Genomic DNA, 16,439 nt, shown 5'->3' with positions numbered 1-16,439 from the left:
GCTGTCCTACACACACCTGCCGGCCCCCCGCCAGCGTCCTTCTGTCACGTTCTCCCCTGGTCCCCACCCGGGGGCTGCCGGGCTGTCCGTGTTTCATCTTCATAATGTACCCGTGGTTTGTGTAGGAAGCTTGTTAGCGACATCTGACTTCGAAGGGCGCTTTGAAATGCTGGGCCTCAGCACCGGCTGTGAAAGGAGCCGTGGCCGCCGCCACCGACAGCTGACCCCATGTCCTTCCGCACCCTCCCTGGGGAGCGCACACCGTGTGAGGCCAGACGCCGAACCCCCTCAGCGCCGGTTGGCTCACGTCCTCATCCTCAGTGTTGAGCAGCTCAGTTCATTCTCATTTAGTGTTTGACCCGCTGTGCTGGCCTACTGTGAGTCAAGGAGATGCCCAAGATGTGAAGAGTGACGAGTGGCACAGGCAAATGAAGGGAATGCTGATGCAAAACGGCAAGAGCTCCAGGACCGCGTGTATTTAGGAACCACGTGGAGGGGGCTGAAGGAGAGGCGGGGGAGGGAAGCTGCACTGGGAAGGGACAGGGGCGCTGGGTAGATGGCAGTGTGCTGCGTGCACCAGGGCAGAGGGCGTTTCCAGGAGAAACCCAGCATGTTCAAGGGTGAGAACAGGGCTGTCGGGGTGGTGGACTGGCCAGCGGTGGGAATGTGGCTAGAACGCAAGCTGGGCACGGCGGGCAGGGGAAGTGGACTGACTCCCGAAGAGCAGCCTTGCGCCCGTGCCAGGGGTCCGTGCGGTGCAGGGCAGGACGTGGGTTTCACAGAGACAGCCTTCGGCAGTCGGGAAGACTTCCTGGAGGGAAAGGGGACTGGAGGGAGGGGGGCCAGGCGGGTCAACGGGCGGCCGTGCTGCAAAGGGGAGTGGGTGGCTGAGGCACTCTCCTGGGTTCTTTGTCGGTCACAACAACGTCAGGGTCCCGAAGCAGTCACGTGGTTGGAGCGCTGAGCTACCCTTTTTGGTTTTCTTGACCGTATCAGCCTCTTGATGGGCATCTGTCTGTGCCCCTTCTCTGCCTGTCCCCCCAGTGACAGATCCCTGCTTCTAGGGAAGGCCACCTCCTCCCTGCCCCGCTGCGCTCCACCCGTCTCCTTTGGGCGTCTCTCAAGGTCTTTGCTCCCGGAATCATTTCCCCCCTGTTGCATCACCCGGCTTTTGATAGGCCATTCCCGTGAGCACATAATAAATGTGCTTAAGGAGCACCCTTCTTGGAATAAAAGCTGCTGCTTTGGCTCCACGACCCTTTAGTTCCTGCCATCCCTCTGCTACCTGTCACAGAAAAAACTTCTCAGAAGAGGTGTCTACATGAAATGTTTTTGCTTCTCCGCATTCTGTCTCCCCCTAGGTGGGGTTCCGTCCCCACTGCCGTGCGGAGACTGCAGCCGTCTGGGTGACCCGTGCTTCCACGTGGCCAGGGCAGGGCTGCCCTCTTGCCCCGCCCTTACCCAGCCTCCCAACCCAGGACGTAACTGATTTCTCTCCACATCAGGAAACACTGGCTTCTCTCGGTTTTTCAGGACAGTATGTGCGTCTGGTTTTCTTCCTGCCTTACTGATTCTCGGTTCCTAGTCCCCTGGCTGGCTTCCCCTCCTCCTGTGCTCCGCCCGCAGGTGTGGGAGTACCCCGGGCCTCGGCCTTGGGTCCTCACCTCTTTCTCTGTGTACGTTCCTTCTTTAGAGGATTTCTCCATTGCCAGCCGTGTGCCGATCACTCTCCGAGTGGTAACTCTGGTCCTGACCCCTTCCTTGAGCTCCAGATTCACAGGTCCCCTAGCTTACTTGGCATCTCGGTTTGGGTTCTAAGAGGCGTGTCCAAAACAAAGCTCCTTATTCCCACCCCACTTTTGACTCGGTTTTCCACCACGGCTTCCCCTCTGGCTTGAGTATCTACCCATTTCCTCGAGCTCAAACCTTGGGAATTCTTCTCATGTGCTCTTTCTCCCATCCATCCTGCTTTCCCTCCACTACCCACATAGCTGGCTTCGCCCCAGGGAGGTGCCCCAAGCAGTGTGGACCCCCTGGGATGACCCTGCCCTCTTTGCTAGTGACTGGAGTCAGGGCGAGACCAACACCAGGCCACGTGAGGGCCTAGTTTAGGAGTCATGTGACTTAACTCAGGCCCATGCTGCCTTGATGTCAAGGTCTATGGGACTTTGGTGGGGGGACATTTTTCTCTTGAAATGTCAACAAGGAAACGGGTAGCCCACACCACATGTCCACCGTTCAACACCCTGTGACCAGGCTTAGAAAGTGTCCCCTCAGGAGGAAGCCGACCTTCTGAATGGCAGAGTGAAGAGGAGCGACCCCGGACCCCAGAGACCTAGTTGACCTTCACCCCCCCTCCCACCTGCACTTCCGGTTCTGCGAGACAGGATGTCTCCCTACCGTTCAAGCCATTTCAAGTTGGGTTTTCTTTTTCTTTTTAGATTTTTATTTATTATTTTTAGAGAGGAAGGGGAGAGAGAGAGAGAGAGACATCAAAACATCAATGTGCAGTTCCTAGGGGCCATGGCCTGCAACCCAGGCATGTACCCTGACTGGGAATTGAACCTGTGATGCTTTGGTTTGCAGCCCGCACTCAATCCACTGAGCTATACCAGCCAGGGCTCCAGCTGGGTTTTCTGTTTCATGCGGTTGAAAGCCAGTTAACAGGTGCAAAGAGATCGCCGTTGGCCGGGCACTGCTTCAGCTCTGGTTTCCGTGAGCCCCGGTGATGACTCCTATTCCCGAGTCCCAGTCCTTGAGGGGTTTCTGTGAGGTTCTGGGCTCTCCCCTAGGCCGGGTAGCCGTGCCTGAGCCGGCCCGGAAGTTTCTTTACATCTGAAAGGACCTCACGGGGCGGAGATCCAGCACTCAGCCCGTCCAGCCCTCGGCCCATTTTCCGTTCTCAGCTCCTGTGTGTGTGTTTATGTCCACGTTGTTCCAGCGGCTTCAAGGCCATCCTCAGGAAGTCCAGTGGCTTCTCTTCACAAAGGTGCCGTGATCTCAGGAGCCTTTGGAGACACACGGTCTTTGGGACCAGAATGTTTTAGGGAAACAGTGAGTTTGGGGCATTGTATCTTTCAGGTCTGAATTCTCCCCTGAACCTCTCCCCACTCATCCCTCCCCTTCAGGGGGCTGGCGTGTCCGTGATCCGTGCAGACCCTTGAGAGGGAGGCTGTGCTTGAATTTGGCAAAGCCCTTCCACCCAGAGGCCTGGCCGAGAAGCACGGCGCAAATCCGCGAAAAGCCCTAAATGAAATAATTTTTAAAAGAACGGCAGCTTCATTATTTTCGAGTACACAGAGTGACTCCGTCTCAGCCGAGAGTGTTCCTTTGGAGAAGGCCTTCGGGACTTTCCCTAATGAGGAGATTATAATTATCGGTAATCAGCATAACGGCCCTCTGCAGTGCGTGCTCTGGAAGCAGTTGGGCATATTAAGTGATTTTGATTGTTCCAGGGGGCAGTTTTGTTTGCAGCGTTCATCTGCTCTGTGTATGTCCTTTCCCACCATAGCCCTTTGTTGTTTTGTACAAAAAAGACATTCCGAGGCTCCGTGGTACCACAGCTGCTCCCCAGAGGCAGGCGTGAGGTGGGAGGCAGAGGGACGCAGGGGGAGACGCTGACCCCTGCCCCACGGTGTCCTGATGGAGGTACGGCACTGGCTCAAGCTCATGGGTGAGGCCTGTGTGCACCCCCACTCTGTCGCCGACCAGCTGTGCAAGCAGAACTTGACTGAGACTCAGTTTCTCCTCTGTGAAATGGAGACCGCTTCTTGGCAGGGTGGACGCGAGCCCTGAATGAGCCTTTATGCAAGCCCTTCCTCCAGGACGAAGTGAATACTGGCCACCCTCTCCGTCTCTCCAGACCCCTTGGCCTCTGTAGTGTCCCAGAGAGCACACCGGCCTCTCGGTGCCTCTCCCGTCCCTGACGCCTGGGCACCGTCCACTGGCCCCTTCTCCGCGCCCAGCCCCTGCTCTCCAACTGGAGGCCGGGGGCATCTGGGGTGGTGCCGTTCTGCCAGAGCCTCTGTCCCCAGCACACCCGGGTCTGAGAAAACCAGGATGTCCCTAACCCTCTTTGTAGGCGATTGCATTGGCCAAAAGGAGCTGTGTTGGCTGAGAGCTTGTTACTGTTGTCGATTGTGAACATGTGTTAGGAGCTTACGACGGGCCAGGAGCTACCCTAAGCACCTGATGTAGGAAGGTACCGGCATTAGTGCGTCCAACCGGAGATGTGTGTTTCAGAACCGGAGCGTGTCTGAGAACGGCGTCTCAGCAGCGTCTGCCAGGCCGCAGCCACGGTGCCCTCCCTGCTGCCCTCGCTCGTGCGCGTGCAAACCGAGTGTGCCCTTCGACTCGCCATCACTGCTGGCGAGCGCGTGCGTCGCCGTGAGACCGCCTGTGTTGCGTGCGTGCTGCCCAAGACGCCGCCAGGAGGATGACACCCGGATGCCGTGTGTGCCTCCGCTCTGGCTCACCGCCCCGCCGCCCGCCGAGGTCCCGGCTCCTCGGTCGTTGGAGTGTGGCGCTGGGAGGAGCCGAGCGGCGGACGGCGTTTTTGTGGGAGCCCACGGCGTCCCCAGGGGACGTGTCGTTCACTCCCTGATGATGGTGGTCCGTCCGCTTCGGGGAGCTCTCCCGGGGCCCCGGGGACCTGCTGGTCACGTGGCCCACGTTAGCCAGCGGCAGCGCCCGGTTCTCGGGTTCTCAGGCCTCAGGCTGCACGTCAGGCTGCTCCTCTCGGCCCCACTCAGCTTCCTGAGACCAGACATCCGGTCTGGCTGCTGTGTCTCTTCCAAGCTCAGTCGTGGACTTTCTAGGGTGAGAAGGAGACGTTGTCCCTTAGCTCTCATTCGTTGTTGAAGGAAGGGAGACGGGTTCTGGACATCTACTGGAAGGTTAAAGATGTCCGATGACCCCGTTTTGTCAAAAGCGTAGGGTGCTCTCAGCCGCTGTGGGTCGGGGGAGGACGTCGATTCAGATTTCTCGGAAGACAGAGAGCTGTGTATCGATAACCCGGTGACCCACTTCAATTCTATGGATTCAAGGTCACACATTGGCATGCACGAACAACGCGTGTGCAAGGCCGTCTCACTGGAACTGTTTCATCATTAAAAAGTGGAAAGTAGCCCTGGCTGGCGTGGCTCAGTGGATTAAGTGCAGGCTGCGAATCAAAGCATCGCAGGTTCGATTCCCAGTCAGGGCACATGCCTGGATTTCAGGCCACAGTTCCCAGCAACCGCACATTGATGTTTCTCTCTCTTTCTCTCTCTCTCCCTTCCTCCCTAAAAATAAATAAATAAATAAAATCTTTAAAAAAAAAGTGGAAAGTGCAACAGAGAACACGCTAAATAACTGTCTGTGGGACAGGCTCGGATGCCGCCATTAAAAACAGAGTCCGACGTGCACAGGCCAATTCCGGAAGCTTTGAGACGTCGCCCCTGAACAAGTGCGTTTGCTGTGATGTTTGTTGTACAGGACGGGGCTGGAGTAGGCTTACAGCTGTGAGGACGTGAACAAATGTGTTGTATTCCTGTTTATTAATTATTGTATTATGTTCCCCAGGAACAACTGTAAACTTACTTTGGCCCCACCCTGTATTTTGCAAAAAAAAAAAAGACTACAGCGTGTACTGAAATTGAGGCCACTGTGCTCTAAACATGTACATGCTCGTGGGGTCAGGGGGCTCTTTGGAAGCCGACGGGCGGTGCTGTTCGCAACGGTCACCTGAGGAGAGTGGGCCCAGGAGACAGGGAAAGGGGACATTTCCTTTTTAGCTTGTTGCCTTTCTCTGTGGGATTCCTTTACTGTAAACGCGTGTTCCTTACAGTTCTGTAGTGAGTTGTTAACACTTTTAATTGTGACCAAAAAAAAAAAACACCACTTGCCACCTTAACTGTTTGTAGGTGTACGCAGTTCGGCTGCATCAGGTAGATTCACATGAGTACGCCGCTGCCCTCCGCACCTTTGCATCTTGCAAGCTGAAAGTCTGCACCCGGCGCATGACCACTCCCGGTGTGCTTTCCCCGCCCACCCCAGCCCCCGGCGACCCCCCTCCTCCCTTCTTCTCCCTCCTGTGTCCGTAAGTCGGACGACTTCAGATACCTCGTGGAAGTGGAGTTGCCCCGTACCTGTCTTCCGTTGTCTAGTTTCCTTCGCTCAGCACGGGGTCCTCGAGGTGCACCCGTGTCTCGGCACGTGTCAGAATGCCCTTCCTGTGTAAGGCTACATACGATCACACATCGAGACCGTGTTTTGTTCACACGCTCATTCATCAGAATGACATTTGGGTTGCTTCTGCTTCCTGGCTCTCGTGGATCGTGTTTTCGTGGTCATGAATCTGCACATTTTTCTTTGAGATCCTTCCCTCAGTTCTCTCTCTCTCTTTTTAAAGATTTTATTTATTTATTTTTAGAGAGGGAAGGGAAGGAGAAAGAGAGAGAGAGAGAGAGAAACATCAATGTGCAGTTGCTGGGGGCCGTGGCCTGCAACCCAGGCATGTGCCCTGACTGGGAATCGAACCTGTGACACTTTGGTTTGCAGCTGGTGCTCAATCCACTGAGCTACGCCAGCCAGGGCAGTTCTCCTGGGTTTTAATGAGCTTCTGAGGACGTGTTTAACCCGTGGGTTTGCCTGTGGCAGCAGAGGTGGCCAGAGACCCGGCATGGGCTGGTTGAGCCAGGCCGTCTGAGGCCGTGGTTCTCACTTGACCAGTCTCCCAGGGACTTAGCAATTCCCTCCCTGCCCCCAGAGCCTTTCCCGTGCTCGGGGGTCCCAGCAGGCTTGTGAACCCGCTGCTCCCTGCCCGCTCCTGCCTGCATTAATTCCGCACATTTCTACAGCTCCCCGAAGGAAGGGACGCTCCGGCGACATTTAATTAGCCGCCAGGAACATGCCTTCCCAAGGACACGACTTATTTCTCAGCCAGCTGTTGCCCGCTGCTTCCTAGCAACGTGCAACGCTCACCTCTGATTGCCTCTCTCCAGGCAAGGGTGGGGGTGACGGGTCCACCTGCTGTCACGGTTGGGGGTGGAGTGGGGAAGGGGGTGGGACCCTGGGTCTGGGGCTGATTTTTCCAGAGTAAGCGAGTGATCTGAACCTGTTCGCCCTGCAAAGCCAGATAGGGCGCTACAACCTCTGGGCCCTTGAACTGCCTTCCCGACCCCCTCTCCTTCACATTTGTGATTGGCAGAGGTGGAAGGAATGTCACCAGCTATAACGTGGGGCCACATGGTCTAGAAAAGTCCTCTGGGGTTGTGAAGGGCAGCTGAGGGAGAGTCGCACCCGCGGGAGGTACACCCCGCCTTTCAGGACGAGGGGGAGCGAGGGGAGGCGCGGGACAACTCCGTCTTGGGCAAGGGAAAAGGAAAAGGTGTGGTTATTTCACTCAAGCGGCCCGCTGTCTCCCTGGGGTTTCCCGGGGCTTTGGAGGGAGGGAGGGGGAAGGGAAAGGCCAGCAGCAGCGGGCACCCTGGCTGTGCCCTTGCTCCGTGGGTCCGAGAGGTGGCTGCCCAGGGACCAGACTTCAGGCCCATTCTCCCCACGTGCCGCTTCTGCAGAGGTTGCCCGGAGCCGAGGTGCTGCTGCCCTGTGACTCGCTTCGTGTGGCACACCTGGTGTCTTCACGGTCTCCCAGATCCGTAAAATGCCCGCCTTTTCCTGCCGCCCTCAGGAGGCCCGCCGCCCCACAGCGGGGCCACTTAGGACTGAGCGTGTGTGCCTCTGGCTCGCATAACCCCCCCACCCATCCAGGGGTCTGTCTGGTGTGTGGCCCCTCCCCCCTTCCGCGTCCATGGCCGTGTCTGCAGGGGGCCCCTTGTATTTGCTTGTCCGTTCATTCCACAGACATTTCTTGAGCTTCTGCTGAGCGTCAGAGCCGGAGCTACTGACAGGACCCGTGAGGTGTGTCTTTGCGAGTCCTGAGTTATGCACCAGGTCGGGGGACAGATCAGGAGACAGGCTGGGGGTGTTCACTGAGCACAGGTGCTGGACGGTGGTGCACACGGGGCCAGGGGAGCAGAGACCTGGGCCCGGACGGTGGCCAGGGCGGTCATGGAAGGCTTCCGGCAGAGACGCCCCCCGGGTGGAATGCTGCAGGGGAGGGCTCTGCCTGCCCGTGCGAGCAGAGGGGCAGGGGAAGGGAAGGGAAGGGAAGCGACCTCCACCCAAGCATGGAGGCCGAGAGCCTGTCCTGCCTGGGAAGTGGGGGGAGGGGGAGAGCGGGGGCAGTGGCAGAGAGGCTGCGGTGGTGACACAGGAAGTGAGATACCTCTGTGCCTGAGCCCTTCCCTCCCACTAGACCTGCCTTGGCAGGTGCAGAGATGGTGCCCAGCTGGGCCTCCTGTCTCCTGCACCCAGCCTGCGTGCTCTCGCCGCCCCGCCGCCCACTCTGTCCCTGCCTGCCCCGCCCTGACCAGCTCCGCCGCTCCTCCGAGTGGAGGCCCGCCTGGCGCTGGCCCCGAGTCAGTGCTCAGGGAGCCGCAGCTGGTGTGGGACGACAGGGCCGGCTGAGAACCCACTGGCTTCTCTCCTACTGGCCACCTCTCGGACGGAGCTCTCAGCACCGGGCACCGTGGCTGTGGCCGTCCCAGCTTTGTCCAGTGCCCTGCGGCCTGTGGGGGATGGTCGGGGGTGCTGGCGTCCTGCCAGGGGCTGGGGGATGGAGAGCTGGGAGGGCCTGTGGAGCGTCTCCAGGCGTGTTGAAGATGGCATCGGACGGGGCGGGTGGGGAGCAGGTGAGCTGCTGTGCGTGGGGAAGGAGGGAAGCTCAGAGTCAGGGGCGGGGCGAGTGGGGAAGCTGGGGCCCAGCCGGGTCTGGGGTGCAGGAAGAGGCCGCGGTGGCGAAGGGTTGGGACCCGGCCTGCGTGGTTGGTGGTGCTCACGAGGCGTCCAGTGAGGGCACCCTTGGGAGAGGTGCGTCACGGGCCTCGAGAGGTCTGCTTCTGAGGCTTCTGCTGAGGCCCGTCAGCACCCAGTGGCTGGTTCCCTGGGCCCCGAGCCTAGGGGTCATCATATGAGGCCCACAGACCTGACACGCGGCTCTGTGAGAGGCAGGGACGTGCCTGTTCACAGATGAGCACTGGGAGGCCCACAGACCGAATAAACAGCCCGCGGGGAATGGGCCTGTCGGGGTCACTCCGTTCTGGTTCTGACGCCCAGGCTGGTTTCCTGAGCACACGCTGGGCCAGGCCGACAGCAACAGTGGAGGAGGTGAGGACCCCAGTGAGGCTGCAGTGGCCGGACCGGGGGTGCAGCAGGGAACCAGGAGGCCAAGGCCTGGAGGGACAGGCCTCTCCCTGAGGGAGGGGCCGGTGAGAGCCTCTGAGTGTGGTCTCCGCCTGCGACCCTGCTGTGCCACCTCCCCGAGACTCAGTTTCCCCGTCTGTGGGTAGGCGCAGTAATCCGGACTTCCCAGGGCTGTTGGGAGGATGCATCTGAGACTGCCCCTCGACGGACAGGCGGGTGACGGCCCCTCCACGAGGCAGGAGGTGCCAGGCAGGAGCCAGGCCAGGCGCCGCTCTTCCGGGGCGCACACAGCTTCTCCCTGGGTCCGGGTGGGCTCCCCCAAAGGGCTAACCCAGCGTTTTCAAGCCGGTCTACCCCTGGCGAGGGAGGACTGGCTTTTCCCACTTCTGTGGGGAATGGAGACCCTTGGTTCCGGCCTCTCTTCCAGCTGCTGCTTACTGACGAAGCGAAAATGGGACGCCACCGCCTCTCGGTCCCCCGCGCCGTGCAGGCAGAGGCCGGCTGGTCTCTGCCGCAGTCACCTTCTTCCTTCCGAGGTGCGCGCTCCGTATTGTGGGAGCCAGGCTGCAGGAGGCCGGGCTCGGAGGCGGCCGTGCCGTGTGGAGGAAGGCCGTGGGAGAGCGTGTCCTCTCCGCGCCGTCTCCGGAAAACACACGTGTGGCTGAGCTGGGGCCCCTGGGTGCTGTGCAGGTCACAGCCCCGAGGGCAGCCTGACCCTGCCGCCTCGCTGGAGCAAGGGCGGGGGTGCTGGAGGCCTCCCACTGCCCAGCCTGCCCGCGGTTCCAAGTGCACGGCCTCCATCCACCCCTGCGGTGGAGCGAGTGGGCTCAGCCCCCCCCCCCGCCCCCCCGGCTCTCCTTTTCATGCCGCCGGGTGATGTTGTCGTCTGCCCTCCCAGCGTTCGAGCCCCCCTCTGGGTTTGTGGGATTCCTCATTGGAGGAGTTTTAACAGGGAGCCGAGACCGGCTGCCCCTGTAGGGCACTGCAGCTGAGGCTCCGCCCAGCAGCTGAGGCTCCGCCCAGCAGCTGAGGCTCCGCCCAGCAGCTGAGGCTCCGCCCAGCAGCTGAGGCTCCGCCCAGCAGCTGAGGCTCCGCCCAGCAGCTGAGGCTCCGCCCAGCAGCCCGCCCATGCCAGGCTTCCTGAGCCAGCTGGGCCGGGGTGGGAGGGGTGGTGTGGGAGCTCCCTCTCTCGGGCGGTGGCCCCCAAACACTGCTGTTTTAGTATCAAAACTACACTCCCTAAACACGCTCTGCACCCTGCTGAGACCACTGCGATCGTCTTGCCAGAGCGACGAGGCTGAGGCAGCCTGATCCCCGTCCCCACCCCGTGGCAGAGCAGGGGGCCACCGAGGACAGTGAGGACGGGCTTCACTGACCCGCAGGCTTGGCGCGCGGGGGTCGGTTGGTCTGCCCACTGGAGTCTCCAGGTCCCTTCGCAGTTCCCAGGGCACCCTCGGGAGGGCGTCACAGAGCCGCTTCCTGGTCTCCTTGTCAGAGTCGGGTGGACGGGGCAGAAGGCCCTGCTCGGGTGGTGCGGGGCGGGGGGGCCCTCTGGGGGCTCCCGGGGAGTGCGGGGGGTGCTCAGAGCTGCGTTTCCGGAGCCCCCGAGCCACACACTGTGAAATGCTGTCGGTGCGTTGCCTGACCGAGTCCTCTCAGCCCTCTGAAGCGCCCGCGTCCGTGGTTCTCACCCCCTGCACCGCGAGAGTGTTTAAAACACGCCACCCCCGACGGTGTGGTCAGGGGCGTTGGCCTCTTCTCCCTCAGATGTCAAATAAAAAATGACAGCGGACAACACAGCAGTAGCCGTCCGGTGTGAACGAATCAAAATTATGCCTATTTTTTGGCCAGCTTAGCCAAAAATATATATTTTTTGGGTGTGCGCAGAATTTCATTGCATTCGTTCATGAGTGCCGTGAGATGAAAGGGGTTGGGCATCGCGGGCCTGTACTGTTACTGTCTCCATCTTGTCCGTGAGAAGGAAGTCAGGTGCAGACGGACAATGTAACTTGCAAAGGTCACAAGGCTGGTGCCAGAGTTCAGATCCGGCTTCATTCAGTGCAGCCCGGTGAGGGGCCCTGGGGAAGGGCCTGGGGCAGACGAAGGTGGACGGCAAAGCTGGGACTCCCGGTGCCAGCAGCGGCCAGAGGGGCAGGGTGGGGGGGAATCCCCATCGGAGCCGTGGATCCACACCAGGGGGAGTGAGGGGAGGTGGTTTGTGGGAGGAGGGCCATCGTGGAGATGCCGCATCCCTGGCTGGGATGGTGGGTGACAGAGAGGCAGCCATGGAGCCCGGCCTGACCAGCTGCCATTTGCAGAGGAGGCTGGGTGCGTGCGACAGCTGGATTAGGTGTACCCGGCGAACTCAGGGGCCGAGGGGTGGGGGCACACAGGGGGCCCTTCTGGTGCCTCCCAGCCCCGGGAGCTCAGTGCCTGCTAATCCCCATCCCCATGGCAGCAGGAGGTGACAGGGCCATCACCAAGGCTCCGGAATCTCCCACCTCGGTGTGGCCCGTGGCCAAGGAGCTGGCTTCTCCGAGCTATCCGAGAACCCCGTCTCCGGGAAGTCGGAGGGGCAGAGTCCCTGAGCCTGCAGTGAGCAGCGTCCTTCCTGCTCTACACACGACTCCCTCCCTCCCGTGTCTCCCCCGTGTCTCTGGAGCCCCTGCACTCGGGCCTCTTGATTTCACTGGGGCGGCTGCCCCCTCTGTCTGCTTCCTGCCTCCCTTTGTGAAGGGGCCGAAGCAGCTCTCAAAGGCACATTCAACATAGCAGAACAGCAAGACAACCGTTGGAGTAACTTGGGCCAGAGGACTGCAGGGGCAGCGACCGGAGGCGTATAGGGTTCCTTCGTGGCCTCCTTTGAGAACGCTGCTCCTGGCACCATGCTAGTCTGTCTGATACTTTAAAGCTCAGCATGACGTTTTGGGCTTATTATTTTTTTCCCCACGTTATATAAGCAGTTGTGCACCTATGGGCAGAGGAGACGGGTGTCTTGTTCCCTGGCTGGAAGCCTGCTGAGCCGCAGGGAACCCGGGAGCATGCTCCGTGCCACCTCTAGGGCAGAGTGCGACGCAGAGGATTTTGGAGGCAGGACACACTGAGGGTGTCTCAGGGAGCCTGGGTGGGGCACAGGCTCCTGCCCGGAGAAGCCTGGAGGTGGGATGGGGGGGTGGCAGAGCAGGGCGAGGGCAGGGGTACCGGTGAGCGGGGCATTGCCAAGGCTCCTGTGGTTTAGTGGGCACTGCGAAGCCAGTATCCCTGGTGCACCCCCCAGCTAGTGGGGCTGGGGGGGGTCCCCACAGTAGGAGGCTGGGAGGGATGGGCCACGGGGCCAGGAGCTGAGATGCTGGGGAGAGGTCAGCCGCCGAGTGCATGTGCTTCGGGCTGAAGGGGTCTCATGGGTGTGGGGTCCTCCAGGAGCAGACTGCGATGGACAGATCACTTGTGTGCAGGACGTTTGTCAGGCTGGGGCCCAGGGCTGACACCTGCGGAGGGAGGCGGCAGGGCTGCGCAGAGGCGAGGCGAGCTGCCGTGTGGGCCTGACGGCCTCGACCCATCCACGGGGCTCAGCCGGAGTTCAAGGTGCCTTGTGGACCCCGGCCCGTGTGGCTCGGTTGGGCGTCGTCCGCCAAGGGAAAGGTTGCAGGTTTGATTCCAGGTTGGGGCACGTGCCGGGGGTGTGGGTCCCCGGCTGGGGTGTGTATGAGAGGCTGCCGATCAATGTTTCTCTCACGTCGATGTCTCTCTCCCTCCCTTCCCCTTGACTTAAAAATAAATAAATAAAATCTTAAAAAAGAAAGAAAGAGCCGGCCTGTGTGGCTGAAGCGGCCAGGCCCTCACCCGGGCCTCCCTCAGTCACTAGGGAGCCACGGGGAGGGCGTGACTGGGACCAGGCCGCTCTCTGCGGCTGCCCCAGGGGCTGACGGCGCCCCCAGCAGCGGGGCAGCAGGGCAGCAGGTTCTTCCTGGGGCTGGGGTCTGGGCAGTCAACCTTGTGTCCACCACAGGAAGGCCCGGGGCGGAGGGCTCTGTGTAGGTCGGTGGGGACTGGTCTCCAAAGAGTATCCCATGGGCCCATGCGAGGGCCAGTCTGGCGTCACGGAGGTCTGATGGACAGTGCTGGCCGGCAGAGCCCGACGGGCAGGAGGATCACCCGCACCTTCCCCCTCATCCTGTCATCCCGCCCCAGCCCTGGAGGGCGAGGGTGGAGTCTGCAGGCCAGGGGAGGGAGATGCTTTGAGAATGACATTTGACTGGAGACAAGTCTGGACTTTCCGATTCCCGGAAGGGAGTGGTGACCCTAGGAGTGGAATTTACCCTGACGACTGTAAGTGACCAGCAACCACGGTTGCCATGGACGTGGAGGTTTGGGGCGACGGGAGGGGTGGCCTGACAGTCGATCGGAGGCAGCGAGGGGAGGAGGACAAAGTCGGATCCCGTGGGCACTCCCGGTTCAGCTTGTCCCTCGTCCCTCACTGGGGGCTGTGCGGGCTGCTGTGTCCTGGGCGCCGTAGAGGCCGCGAGCCTGCGTGACGACCCAGTTCCCTGCCTCTGTCTGAGCGACGGGAGCTCTGACTGGAGGGGGTATGAGGCTCTACATAGCTGCCGAGTCCTTTCAGCCAGACAGACAATGGTGAGAGATGCACGCATTTTTGTTAATGCCCCAATTATCCCAGTCTCACTCAACAGGGACAAGAAAAGTGTGTTTGGCCTGCTCCCGGGGACGGGCTGTCAGGGTCCCGGCTGTCCTCCGCTGGGAGGAGCCGTGCGCTCAGGGGCTGGGGTGCGGCCCTGGCCGAGGCTGAGGTCTATGTGCCCCCAGAGGGTCCGGGGTGCAAGGCCCCGAAAGGGATCCCCTCGGGTCCCTCAGAGGCAGGGCACACCCAGCCGGGGTCATTTCCCTGCAGCTGCTGGTGGCTCCAGGCAGCCCTTGGCTCGTGGTGGCCCCATCACTCCAGTCTCCGCCCACGCGGTCACCGGGCCTTGCCGTCCTCCGTGGCAGCAGTCAGACCTGCTGTGGCCTCCATGGTACGGGGACATGAGTGATCTCATTCAGGATCCACCCAGGCCATCCAGGGTCATCTCCCCGTTTCCAGGTCCTTAAACTCCGTCGCCTCTGCAAGACCCTGTCTGTATGCAGGATGGTGCGCGCAGTGCCTGGGGTCTGAGGTCCTTGGGGGCCGTCACCCCTCACTGTGCCCTGTTTGCACTGGGCCGCACAGACTGTGTTGTTCGTGCTTTGCCCTTGTCCACGCTGCCCCCTCTGCCGGACACCCCCCCATTGCCCCCCATTGTCCCTCACGTTTGCCTCCTGACCCTTCCTGTCATCTTACGAGCTCAGAGGTCACCTCCCCTAGGAAGTGCCCCTTGGTCCCCTTCATCACCACCTTCTGTCTCTCTCACACACACACACACGCACACCCTTACCCTTGTTCCGTGAGAGTGCCGGCGGACTCGAAATGGGGTTCTTGGACCTTCTCTCACCGTCAGCCTCTGACATGTGGGGGCAGTTACCGGGTTTTAGGCTGTATTTGAGTGTTAATAAAATTTTGAGGGAGGAGGGAGGGGAGACTCTGGAGGAATAGATTCTTGAGTCATTTGGCTTTTTAATTTAATTAAATTTTTGGATCTACAGTCGTCTGGCTATATGGGTATAGGGAGGATGGGTGATGGGGTCCTACATAACGTTTTCTGGGTAAAACCACAGGGAACATGAGTTTTTAATAGTGATGATGATGATGATGATGATAGTAGTAGTAGTAGCAGCAGCAGCAAGGTGGGAATGCATCTGCATTCACACTCAACGGGGACACTGTGCTCCCAGCCAGGGCCCCACAGGGAGCCGGGAGGGAGCAGGCTGAGCACCTGTATAGCAGAGCGCCCCCTGCAGGTGGGAGCAGCTGAGGTGCAGGCTGATGCAGAGCTGGGGTACCCACCAGGCAGTGTCGCCACCCCTCTGGGGTGGGAGAAACAGGCAGCCAGGGGGAGCCCTGGCAAAGGCACAGGGAGAAGGGCCCGTTGCCTTTCCAGGGCACCCGGTCAGCCCTTTGTCCCACCCTGAGTGAGCCCCCCTCCCACGTCGGTCACTTGTACGTGAGGATGGCTGTAGGCCCCCAGGGTGCCAGAGCCCCATCCCACACCGCCGCCTCTTGGTCCTGAGGGGGAAGTTGAGGCTGAGCTGGAGAAGGGGAGTGTGGGGCCTGCAGCCTGGGTGCGGAGTCCGTGCTCAGCCGGGGCCAGACAGCAGGGGCCCTGCCCGCCAGGCCCCTGGGACCCCACGCTGCCCCTTGGCTGACCTTTACTTTGGTTCCGGGGGGATTACGCAAATCCAGGGCGCTCAGCTGCCACGGGGCACTATGGAAACAGCCTCGCGCTTTGTCTTCCCCTCCCTGCAGCCCGCCCAGCCCGCAGTGACACGAGGCTGACTTTCTGGCAAGACCGGTTTTGCTAAATTGCAGAGCATGTGCACAGCTTAATTTGAGCCTGGGTGGGCGAGGGGAGGGGCCGGAGTAATTGCCAGAACCAATTTCCGAGCCGAGTCAGATGTCTGCCCCCCAAGGAGCGGGCCACCAGCGGGGCGGCGGGGGCTGGCGTGTTATGGGATTCATGTGCGTCAACTGCCTATTAAAATGTTATGCAGCGGATAACGTACGTGGTGCCTGACGGCAGCTTCCATACGCTTTTCTAAGCCAGTTCTTTATTTCTGCTTTTATTGCATTTTAAGTGGTTAATTAATCAGGCTAAGCCGCAACAAGGTACACAGTGCCCTCTCCTAAAGGTGGGGAAGGCAAAAGTTAGTTCTTCTTTCTGCCCGTTTCCCGGCTGTGCATGTTCTCTCCCTGCAGAGAGGATGCTACCGAGTTGGGGAATGTCTCTCCAGATTCTTGATGCGTGTGCATCAACATGCACGTATCCCGTCCTTTCCACGCAGACTAGTGACTGTGCCGTGCACGCCACCCTCCCCACCTGTTTGTCCTCAGCGGTGCACCCTGGCTGGGTCCGGGCTAACACCCATTACTCGGGTGGAACCTCATTTCTTTAACCAGCTCCGTGTTGGTGGACGTTTAGGTTCCAGTCTTTTACCAGAACTCTCAGTGCGGCGGCGCATACACACCTTTGCACACTCGTTACACATGTTGAAGAACACCAGAGCCGCAGTGTCCGACGTGGGAGCCACCAGCCACGTGCTGCTAT

This window comes from Phyllostomus discolor, chromosome 12, assembly GCF_004126475.2.
Source record: "Phyllostomus discolor isolate MPI-MPIP mPhyDis1 chromosome 12, mPhyDis1.pri.v3, whole genome shotgun sequence".
In the NCBI taxonomy this organism is placed as follows: Eukaryota; Metazoa; Chordata; class Mammalia; order Chiroptera; family Phyllostomidae; genus Phyllostomus; species Phyllostomus discolor.
The sequence above is the reverse complement of the archived record's forward strand: the minus strand, read 5'-3'. Positions refer to the sequence as shown.